The sequence below is a fragment of the Lontra canadensis genome, unplaced genomic scaffold (genome assembly GCF_010015895.1).
Source record: "Lontra canadensis isolate GAN:19392208 unplaced genomic scaffold, GSC_riverotter_1.0 scaffold9, whole genome shotgun sequence".
Classification (NCBI taxonomy): domain Eukaryota; kingdom Metazoa; phylum Chordata; class Mammalia; order Carnivora; family Mustelidae; genus Lontra; species Lontra canadensis.
Genome location: NW_022631003.1, coordinates 5,867,117 through 5,879,675, shown reverse-complemented (window position 1 = coordinate 5,879,675; position 12,559 = coordinate 5,867,117).

Here is a 12,559-nt window from a genome sequence, read left to right as displayed (position 1 = left end):
GTCTCTTATGGTTTGTCTCCCTCTCTGTTTTCGTCTTGTTTTATTTTTTCCTCTCTTCCCCTATGATCCTCTGTTTTGTTTCTCAAATTCCTCATATCAGAGAGATCATATGATAATTGTTTTTCTCTGATTGACTTATTTTGCTCAGCATAATAGCCTCTCGTTCCATCAACGTCATTGCAAATGGCAAGATTTCATTTTTCTGATGGTTGAGTAATATTCCATTGTGTGTGTGTGTAATATATATATATATATAAAAACGTATCTTTATCCATTCATCTGAGCTCTTTCCATGGTCTGGCTATTGTGGACATTGCTGCTATAAACATTTGGGTGCACGTGCTCCTTTGGATCACTACATTTGAATCTTTGGAGTAAATACCCAGTAGTGCAATTGCTGGGTCACAGGGTAGCTCTCTTTTCAACTTTTTTTGAGGAACCTGTGTACTGTTTTCCAGAGTGGCTGCACCAGCTTGCATTCCCACCAACACTATAAAAGGATTCCCATTTCTCTGCATCCTTGCCAACATCTGTTGTTTCCTGACTTGTTAATTTTAGCCATTCTGACTGGTGTGAGGTATCTCATTGTGATTTTGATTTGTATTTCCCTGATGCTGAGTGATATTGAGCATTTTTTCATGTGTCTGTTGACCATTTGGATGTCATCTTTGGAGAAATGTCTGTTCAAGTCTTCTGCCCATTTCTTGATTGGATTATTTGGGTTTTTTTGTGTTTAATTTGATAAATTCTTTATAGATTTTTGGATACTAGCCCTTTATCTGCTATAGACACCCTTTTGAATATCTTAAAACAATTCTTTAAAATTAGTAAATGAAATAAGACTTAATTTTCTTAATTAGAAAATTTGAAAACACAAAAAAGTTTGAATAAAAGGCTATATTTTTTATCCTGGGAAATTTTATCCACAGATAATGAAGAGAATTTTTAGAAACTTACATAAGGAACTATATTCCCTCAATAAAATAAATTATTAGATGTACTTACATGAAAACCCTCTGTAATTTTTCAAAGATTTCTTGTTTATCATTTCACTTAGATTAAAATATGAAAATCAAAATCACATGTAGAAAGTGATGAGTTACATTATTTTCTTTGCTGCTTTCTTGGTGTAATTTATTGGGGCATGTACATAACCTAGGGATAATTTATCTAGTTTATACAGAATAGTAATTTACCAAGGCACCTGGGTGGCTCAGTTGGTTGGTCAGCTGCCTTCAGGTCAGGTCATGGTCCCAGAGTAGCAGGATTGGGCTCCCGGCTCCATGGGGAGTCTTCTTCTCCCTCTGACCTTCTCCTCTCTCATGCTCTCACTGTCTCTCTCTCAAATAAATAAATAAAATCTTTTTTAAAAAGTATTATACCGTGTAATTTTACCCAATTTCTACAGGAATTCATTTTGGGCTAACTTCAGTAGTTAATACATCATTAGAGAGAATTCATTTTGTGATAAGTGTAATTAATAATCAAGACTTCCAGACTCATTCTTCAAAGCCTTTTATATTAATCAAATTACTCACATTTCCAAAGGCAGCAATCAGTACCATATATATTTTTGCAGGAAATATAAATTATGTTAAGGATAAATATCTTGAAAGCATGATGGTTTTTAAATGGTTTTGTACTTCTTTTTGTTAGGGTAATTTGCTGTAGGAATTGAGTTAAAATATATATTTCTTTGAAGTGACTTAATTCTGAAGAGAACAAAAGAGGAAAATGGCAAATATTGGAAAAAAACTAAAAGAAGATTGAGTTTCACTCTTCTTTTAAAAAAAAATTTAATTACTTAGAGAAAGAGCATGCAGGGTAGAGCGAGAGGGAGAGAGCATTCTAAGCGGATTCTGTGCTGAGCCAGGAGCCCACTCAGGGCTTGATCTCACACCCCCAAAAGCATAACCATGTGGAAACCAAGAGTCCCTGGCCCAACCAATTGTGCCACCCAGGAACCCTGAGTTTTGCTCTTACTGGAGAAGGACAAAAAGGAAAACCTACTGCAGGATACTTACTAGGGCATACTCTGAAGAATCTTGTGGGTTTTTTTAAGTTTTCCTTTCAAAACGTACATCTTGGAGATACCTAGGAGAACCTGTCCTTCAACATGCATTAATAGATCCAGCCTACTGTATGGAAAATTGGTGTAGAGTGGCATAGTGCCCCTTTCTTTGAGAGGGGTTGATTCACATCTCTCAGACCTTAGTTATTCTAGGAAAATTTGTAACAAAGACATTCTGATGATAATACTGTCTCCTCTGTGTTGTGGTGCAGGCAGTAGGGCTGCTAGTAAAGTCAGTTATAAATGTTCAAACCACATTATACCAATGTAGACCCATGTAAACTTGTAATCCTAGCATATGAAAACCCATTTCACATGTCTAGTTGTCATCCTCAGTGCTCTAGATGGTCTGAGACCCACCTCTGGTTTCTGGGTCTGGTGCTGCTCGCAGTAAGCCAAATTTCCAGGCTGTGCAGTGGGGCATATTAGGTGGAAGGTCTGTACTGCTGAGTTTACTTCTTGTCGCAAAGGCACTAAGTCTGTGGGGACAGTCATTGGCATACAAGGAGATTCTCTGTTCCTGCTAGCTGAGTCTTAGTCACTGTGGCTTGGTGTCTCTGGGAAATAGGTTTACCAGGCAGTTAGTGTCACTGGTATTTTTTCAACATATTTGGATGTTTAGGTATCTTAATGGAATGCACACACACACTCACACTTGCATGCAAATTAAAGAGAGAAATCTTTCCCATCACCTCATAATAACAGAACTTTATAGAGCTAAACAAATACTAGATTATGGAGGCAGACTTGATTATTCACCAGAGTTTTAATTACACAGGAAAAGAAGTAATTGTTGATTCAAGTTTTAATGCAAGCTTTATGTCTACAGTTTAAACAAAAACAACAAAGAGCACTGAACCAAACATCCCGAACTCAGATTTCCACTGAATAAAGTGATAAGCTAATTTCAGCAGGTGTACTCACTAGTAATTCAGGATCATAAGTTGGCATATGAATGTCTACATCACCATTGTCTCATGCAGGAAGGAATGCTGCAGAAAACTGACCCTAAGAGACGTCCATGCGAAGCTTGTAGCCTTGGCATTCAAGATCATTAGACTGGTAGGAAAGGAGAGCAGCACTAATGTGTTTTTCTGTTGGACACAGATACCTTGTTTTGTTTTGTTTTGTTTTTTAATTTACAATTTAATATACATTGTGGTATTTCACATTCATTCACACAAACTTCAGGGCTTCTGAGTTTGTTTGTTTGTTTCCAAAGGGAAGAAGAATGATATGAAACAAGTCATAAGGTGACCCTGAGAAAGTCTAGGAACAAATTCCCCATAGTATGTACTTTTCATTATCTGACTAGTGATTTTTTGTTGCTATTGTTTTAATAATAGAGGGAATGATAGTGACATTGACAAATACGGCAAATGCCTTCAAAGGCTGCTGTAGGGTCATTGTGCCATCCACTGGAGATGTCAAGTTCAAAATCACTGCCACCTAAGATAAAAGTGTGTGTGTGTGTGTGTGTGTGTATGAGTTTTCCATCTTGACCTTCTTACCCTACCTTAAAATCAGGGATATTTCCTTGTCTTCATTCATACATTCAGTTTAAAGTATAAGTTAATTTTGCTGTAGAGACATTGAATGCCTCTAATCCTATACAACTAAACTAAATCCCATTACACGAAGTCTAAAATCTAGAATATTAAAAAAAAAACAAAACCAAAAACAAAACACTTCTGAGTGCTTCCTGTTGTATTTAGCATGAATTTTAAAAGAAAATCTCAACTCCAGAGCATGGCCTACAAAGGCCTCCATGACTTGCAGTATCCACCTCTGCCACCTCCCCTCCATCTCCTTTCCCATACTGTAACAATAGTGGCTTTCTTCTAGAAGCTTGTTCTCACCTCAGGCCATTTGCTCCTGCAGCGTCTCCTTTCCCCTGAACTCTGTGTGACTGGCTGCTTTTCACCATTTCAATATTTAGCTCAGAAATGACTCCCCAGAGAGTTGGGTTGGTGGAACTGAGTGGGATGAAATTCACTGTGTTCAGTGAATTAGCCAACTTTTAAAGCATTACAAGGGTTTCAGAGACACATTACTCTGTCAGTCTACACAGCCTTTCTCTAGGTCATAAGCCATTTGTAGTAGCCTGTGTTAACACTACCAGTTGTTGAGAGAAACTCCATATTCTCAGTGGCTTATGGGCATACAAGTTTATTTCTTGCTTATGTCATAGTGCATAAGCATGTTGTAGGTCCTGTGTATCACTGGTTTCCATGTGCTCATTTAGGGACCTACGCTTCTCCATTTGTGGCTCTGACTATGTCTAGAAATTTGGTTCTGATCTACATGTATCTTAACCATTTCATCCTCTTCCCATTCATTCATCCACTCCTTTCAGTCTCTTTCCATTGGCCAAATGTAACCACCCAGGCTACATGTCACTGCCAGAGAGACGTGGAAAGTAGTCCAGCTGTGAGCCAGGAGAAACGGAAATGGGATTGGGGAAAACTATGAAATTAATTAAACAAGGGGGGCATGAGACTGAAGTGGTTGTAATGCTGTGTCAGCCTAAATAAGAAAACCAAAAATATGAGACTGTAATTGCTTCAAATTTATGAAATCAAAACCCCAGGACGACCAATCACTGACAGCCAACGAGGCTTTAATCTATAGCCAATCCAATAGTTTTCGTTCTTTGCTTCCACATCTTTTCTCTTTCTTCCCTGTGGCTCCAGTTGGCAGCATGCTCAACCACTTCCTGTTTGGTGTGGCCCTAGGGGAATGGATTTTTGCTCAACTAAATTCTTAGAAGTTTTAATACGTCAGTTTATCTTTTAACAACACACAGCATGTCCTTCAGGAAAGACTGCCCCCTTTGCCCCACGTCCCCTGGGGCCCAAAGTCTTGTTAAGGAATCCAAACTTTTCTTTTGGGGCCTCCTCTGGTTGTAGGTCCTGATTCAATTAGCTCAAGATTTCTCTGTAATGCTCCTCTTAGCCCCTGTGAAACCCCGTTTCCGCTCATTTTCTTTTAGCCAGGTAGTGCTCTTAATATACTTATTAAATGGTACTTTTACTGCCCCTGGACCTCTGTTACTGATCCCCTTAGTCTTGGTCCACTTGCACTTGATCACAGATTCCTATAATAGCTCATGCTTTCTATCTGTATTTTCTCACATTCCAGACTTAGCGTATCCAAGTCTGCATAGCTTTGCACAGTTCTAGCAGCCCACTAATTCTCTGTGCCAGTTGGTTTGCATTCAGTTCATTCTATCCTTTGTGCAGTATCTCCATTGGGGTACTTTCCCTGTACTTCATAACTGCATCACCATTTTTCTTAGGAAATCTAAACAATACCTTGAAACTCTTTTTCACATTGACAATTGATCACATTTTGGCGAGTTTCAGAGCCATTTATCAAAGCCTGCTCTTACAAGAACAGCCCGGTAAAATCGTGTAAGGGAAATGGCATGTACTTTGGGATTAAATCGATCTAGATTCAAATCTGTATTCTAATTTATTAACTGAATCATCCACAGAGATGGTGATGATAATATTACACAGATTTATTAGTAGGATTAACTAAAATAACAGAGTGCTTAGCAAATAATAGTTTCTCAAACATTAATGGGTCAACGCATTACCCTCATTTATTATTCCTATTCGTAGGTGGGACTGGGATAGATCATATCTGGCAAAATAAAACAGATGACTAATTTGACTTTATAGTGGCAAGTAGTCTCTGAATGAAGCTTTTGCCTTGCACAATGTAGAGTAGAGACCTGGGAACTGGTTCATGAAGTCTGCATTCTGACAGTAGTTGACTAGGGGAAATGCGAGCCACCATCTAGGACTGCACAGGCTGTGTACTGCATAACTCAAGGGGGTGCCATTTTCACAGTAATGTTGTAAATGACACTTCTGGGAGCTGTTTGGCGAAATGATCCTAGGGAACATTGATTGTATTTGGTTGAAATAATTTTCTTGATTTCTTCCATTGTAATGCAGAGAAGTAAGCCTTTCCAGTTATATGCTTTAAACTAAGCTCCACTTAATTATGCTTGTTCTGGTTTTAAAAATATAAAACAGATGACTGTAATGGAAGATTGAAAAGTTAACATTTATATGTGTAAATTATTTTAAATATTATCCAAATTTAATTATTTTTTCCCAAACTTGGTGGAGTAGGTTGTCAAGTTAATACAAACCCCTCGTCAAGTGGAAAAGAAAATGAGACTATTTTGTTCTTCATAATTCTTAGTTACTTGATATTGTTTGAGAACAAGTCAGAATGGTTGATATTCATCACCAGGCTCAGTGAACAAAATGTATTTTTCTCCTCTTGCCTGCTCATTCTAACTTACTCCACTTGGGGTTTCCCTATAGCACAGATGTGATTTCCTAGACCTTCTTAGACAAGTAGTGTGTGGGAATATGTTTTAGATTTACAGATGTTAGTGTGCTGTAAGGACCATGGAAAAAGGCAGTCTTTTACTTGAAATTTTCAGTTCTCACCAGAATAACTGGTATGGATTTATATGGTTACTGTTGCTGACACCATGCCATGAATGTTTTATAGATTTTTGATGTAGTCCAAAAAAAACAAATTACAACAAATCCCTCCTGCATTGTCAATTAGGTGAGCAGATGTCACTGCTAAGAGACGAGGTCCTTGGAGAACCATTGCCTCTGTTACCAAAATTGAAATTGGGCTGGATGTTTGGGGCTCCCCGCTCAAATCCCCTAATTACATTTACCAAAGCAAATGATTTTCTGAAAACTTGGCTGCTGCTTTATTGGTCAAGATTTGGAAGATATTATCTAACAGTCCATTAAGGATGAAGGCAAAATGATTAAATGTCAGTTACTATGATTCTTTGTACTTCTTTAGGTGTCAAGGTTCTTCGGGGGGTGTTCCTATTTTAATTTTCTTAGTCCAGCTGAAATGATCTTGCCCATATTAATGCTGGCTTCGCTTTTTGGCTCATCCTCTGACATTTTTACCATCCCCAGATGTCTGACTCTATCTTTCAGATTCAATTTAACTGAAGAAGAAATGAAATAACTTGAAAATGGTCTTGTTAGTTTCATATGCTATCAAATTAATAAGGTCTTATCTCTGTGTGTAGCACCCCCACTCTGCGCATTTTTATTAGAACAAGGTTTTCTTTGTCTGGGTTTGATTTGTGTGTGTTCTGGCCTTGGCCAAGCGCTCATCTTCTAAATAGAAACTTAATGCACATAAAATTAACGACAAATCTGATTATGGTGATTTGCATAAATTAGAAGACATTTTTATTAATTTCTGAGGGCTTATCTCTACAAGAGAGGATATATAAATCTGGATGCTAATTAAGCCAGGATTACCTTTGTTAATGAATATAAGCATGCATTAAGCTCTCTAATGAAGAGGAAGTTGCATGCCCATGGGTGAAGACACTATACAGTAGGTAGGTGCTGGCAGAAATTACATAGTTGTGTTGTGATCACAAGAATGGCCTATTTATATTAAGAATAATTCTGTTAGTCTAGTTTTTAGTTTTTTCAGAACACTGCAAAAAAAAAAAAAAAAGAAGAAGTCAGAGCCCTCTTTCCTTTGAGGGTAGACACATTTGAAAGGAAAAGAATGTCTTCTGTTCCTGGCAAAATACTAACATGGATCACTCATTCCAAGGAGAAATCACTCTGCATTCTTAATTGGCTATCAAGTACAATGATCATGTTCTTTAATTGGCCATAATTTTAGGTATACTTCCTTCTGTGTTTGTTCTGCTCTATAATGGTTTCTCGATATTATTGGCCATCAACATAATATTGATGCTAACCAGATGTGGAAAATTTGGAGCAATCAGGTCAACAACAAAGACTTTCAAGAAGATGACAGAACACAGAAAGGAAGGCAGGGATGGCCCTGAACAGAATTTTGAACAAGGTAAAATTTCCTCCCAAAGATTAGATCTTCTCTTTCTTGACTTTTTCTTCTTTTGTTTTTCCTTCATGCCCATGTGTTTGTTTCTTTCTTTCCTTTTTTGCTTCTCTCTCTCTCTCTCTATTTCCCTCCTTTCCTCCCCACTCTCTCTCTTCCTCCCTTCTTTCCTTTTACCTTCTTTCTAAAGTATCTCATGGCTATTGGCTCTCTAAATTCTCAGAGCAGTCCTGCTCTCAGAGGAGTGACATATGCTCTGAACCTCTTCCCATCAAACCTACTTGTTCTGTGGCCCAGGGTTTGCTAAGGACCTTGTTAAGTGACTGGTTAATCTGATGAACAGCATCAGAGCAAGCACTGGTGGCTAGAATGAGGCTGAGTGGGTTTTCCCCTGAAAGTAGCCACAAATTGTCACACCATAAAGCACACAGGCCTAAGTCCCATGTTCAGGTTCTTAACACATTCAAGATACCATGGCTTTAGACAAGTCTTTAAGTTCTCAGAGCTTCATTTTCTATATCCATAACATGGGACTCAATTGACAGATTCAAGACCATTTAATAACTATCCCTTGAGTATTTGCTGTATGCCAGGTGTTGTCATAAGGGCTTTACATCTATTAATGCACCATCTCACTGACTATCCAAAACAAGTGGCCTGTTTCATAGATGAGGAAAAAGACACACAGAGATGTTGGTTACTAAAGCATTCTCTCTCTCGCCTGGTTTATTGCGATAGATTCCTGACCAGTCTCCCTATTTCCAGCCTTCTCTGTGTTCGGCCTATTCTAGTCACAAGTGGCAGAATGATCCTGTTGAGACTTGAGTCAGATCTTGTCACTCCTCTGCTCAAAACTTTCTAGTGGCTTCTTGTTTTACCCAGAGTAAAAGCCAAAATCTACCGCATGTCCCACAAAGTGTTTGTGATTGGGTTGCCTCTCTGGTCTCAATGTATTCCAGACTTTCTCTTGGTTGTTTCATGCAGTTCCCCTGGCCTCTCGCACCTTCCCTGTCCTCTCCTTTAGGGCCATTATGGTGGCTAGTTCTTTTTCCTGCATGTTCTCTTCTCAGTTATCTCCTCAGCTCCTTTTTTCACATTCTTTTCTCAAATCCCCTGAGTAAGCCTATCCTTCAAGATTCGATCTGTCTGTTACCAAAGAACTCACTGGGAATGTAGGAGTCAGAGAAGTGTAGTCTGAGGTTCCCTCCAACTGATGTTTTTCTTTTGTACCCCTAGTAGCCAGTCACCTATGGAATGGTGTGTGTAAGTCTAGCCCGGCAGGGGGAAGAGGGAAGATTAGACTCTGAGTCACAGATGCTATGAGAAAGTCTACTGGCAATTATAGAGGCCACTCCCCTCCACTTTCCTATTCTTGTTCTTTCTCTGACTTCTTTCTCCTTCTCCTACTTTCCTTTCCAGCCAGTTTTCCCAGTTCTCCCTATGTCCCAAAGCCAGAGGACAGTACTCCTGATTTTTGCCTCAGCATCCAGGTGAAGAGACTGCTGATCTAGTCAAACTTTCCCAAGCCCTTTCCAGCTCTGAAATCTTATCTGAAGTTTGAAGTCCTTCTACATTCATAAACTGATATGCTCACACTATGTGGAGTTCCTGGTGCCAGACTTGAGACTGAAACCAAGGGTGAGAGAGAAAATTGAAAGATCAGACAATGCAGAATGGCTAAAATTAATAAGTCAGGAAATGACAGATGTTGGAGAGGATGCAGAGAAAGGGGAACCCTCCTACACTCTTGGTGGGAATGCAATCCGGTGCAGCCACTCTGGAAGACAGTATGGAGGTTCCTCAAAAAGTTGAAAATAGAGCTACCTTGTGACCCAGCAATTGCACTACTGGGTATTTACCCCAAGTGACACAAATGTAGTGATCCGAAGGGGTACCTGCTCCCGAATGTTTATAGCAGCAATGTCCACAATAGCCAAACTATGGAAAGAACCCAGATGTCTATCAACAGATGAATGGATAAAGATGTGGTATATATATATACAATGTGGTATATATACGCAGCATTATGCAGCCATCAAAAATATGATATCTTGCCATTTGCAATGATGTGGATAGAACTAGAGGGTATTATGCTGAGTGAAGTAAGTCAATCGGAGAAAGACAATTATCATATGATCTCACTGATAAGAGGAATGTGAGAAATAAGACAGAGGAGCATAGGGGAAGGGAGGGAAAAATGGAACAAGATGAAACCAGAAAGGAAGACAAACATTAAGAGATTCTTAATCCCACAAACAAGCTGAGGGTTGCTGGAGGCGAGGGGGTGGGAGGGATGGGGTGGCTGGGTGATGGATATTGGAGAGGATGTGTGCTATTGTGAGTGCTGTGAATTGTGCAGGACTGATAAATCACAGACTTGTACTCCTGAAACAAATAATACATTATATATTAATTTTTAAAAAAAGTTAAAAAGAGCACTACAACCCAGCAATTGCTCTACTAGGTATTTATGCAAAGGATACAAAAACACAGATTCAGAGGGTTACATGCACTTGGACGTTTATAGCAGCATTATCAACAATAGCCAACCTATGGGAAGAGCCTGAATGTCCACTGACTGATGACTGGATAGAGAAGATGTGGGATATATATACACGGTGGAATATTACTTAGCCATCAAAAGAATGAAATCTTGCCATTTGCAACAACGTGGATAGAGCTAGAGTGTATTATGCTAAGGGAACTAAGTCAGTCAGAGGAAGACAAATACCATATGATTTCACTCCCATGTGGAATTTAAGAAACAAAACTGATCAACTTATGGGATGGGGGAAAAGGGATAGGGAAACAAACCATAAGAGACTTTTTAAAAAGATTATATTTCTTTATTTGAGAGAAAGAGAAAGCGCGCATGAGAAGAGGAAGGGGAGAGGGAGAGGCAGAGAATCTCAGGTAGACTCCACACTGAGCATGAAGCCAAGTGTGGAGCTTGATCCTATGACCCCAGGACTATGACCTGAGCCAAAGCCAAGAGTTGGGCCCTTACCTGATTGAACCACACAGGCACCCAAACCATAAGAAACCCTTAAAGATATAATAAACTGAGGGAGGTGGGTGGAGGATGGACTAGATAGGTGATGGGTATTAAGGGGGGGGTACTTGTTATGATGCGCACTGGGTGTTGTACGTAAGTGAAGAACTACTGAGTTCTACTCCTAAAACCAATACTGCACTGTATGTTAACTAACTAGAATTTAAATAAAAATTTGAAAAGAAAAAAGACTGGACAATGGTCAGAAGTGGAACACATCAAAGGCTGGATAACTTACTTCTCCTGTCACTGGTGGTCTGCTCTGCATAGTCTTACTTGGAGCACAGAGGCACTCAAACAGCTTAATCTTCTCAGGGGTCTTTGTATCTCCTGTTTCACTCACTGAGGATTTCCTCTCAGGTTCAAGTTACCTTATTTAGCCTTTTCCCAGCTTGGAGAAATGAAGCTGGGCATTCACCTTCCACGGTTCCCCCTCCTGGGCCCAGTGCTTGCTTCAGTGGGACTTTCTGGTCTAGTTATTCAACAGTCTATAAACCACGAACTGCAGCTATATTAATGTTGTAAGGATCAATTTTTCAGATTCAAAGAAAGGGTTTATTTACAACTGTTGCAAGATTAGGCAATTAAAAAAAATATTTATGTGAGAGTGAGAGAGAAAAGAGTGAGAGCACGAGTTGGGGGAGGGTCAAAGGGAGAGGGTGAAGCAGATTCTCTGCTGAGCAGGAAGCCTGATGCAGGGCTCGATCCAACGACCCAGGGATCATGACCTGAGCCAAAGGCAGACAGTTAACCAATTGAGCCACCCAGGCACCCCACAAGTTTAGGCAATCTTAAGGAGAAAACCTTTAGACATTTTTAGAAAATCTATGTTAGACATTTTTAGGGAAATGTTTCAAGTGTAGCAGCATGCGAAGAAAAAAATCATGGCAAGTCCATATGCTTTTTAAAAAAATTGTGTTTTAAACATCAAGTAAAGGAGTAAATGATCTGATTTCATCTTTTGTAGAGAGTGGGAGTCCCCTTCCTTTGTGACCTTTTGGTGTTGCTTTAAGTCTCCCTGCATAAAAACTTCCCTTCCCACTACAGAAGACTGGCTGCTTGGCACTCCTGAAGCTTTACTCCATGTAAGAGTGGCGTGAATATTATCTATCAGCCATGGAGTGAAGTCCTGCTGATCTTGGTAATGGTCCAAGATCAGTCATGTTGCGGATTATTCCTTCCAATGAGACCTCTTTCCATTGCCTATAGGCACCTCTTGTTTCTTTTTTTAACCTCTTGGAAACTAATCTTCTTAAAGAACAGAAGTGGAAAATTCTCACTTGTGGTCAAGCATTGACTGGGGCAAGGAAAGAGAAAAAATTAGGGTCATCATGATGATATCAATAGCTAGCAGTTCTGAAACTTAGAACATTGCCAGGCATTGTAGCTAAATACTTAATAGGCATTCTCTCATTGAATCTTCATAGGAACTCATCCTACAGGTGACAACACTGAGACCCAGAGATGTTAAGCTCATTCCCCAAGGTCACCCAGATAATTAGAAGTATAGCTACCTTTCACCTAACAAGAAAACTGTATAAGTTGTTTGTTTG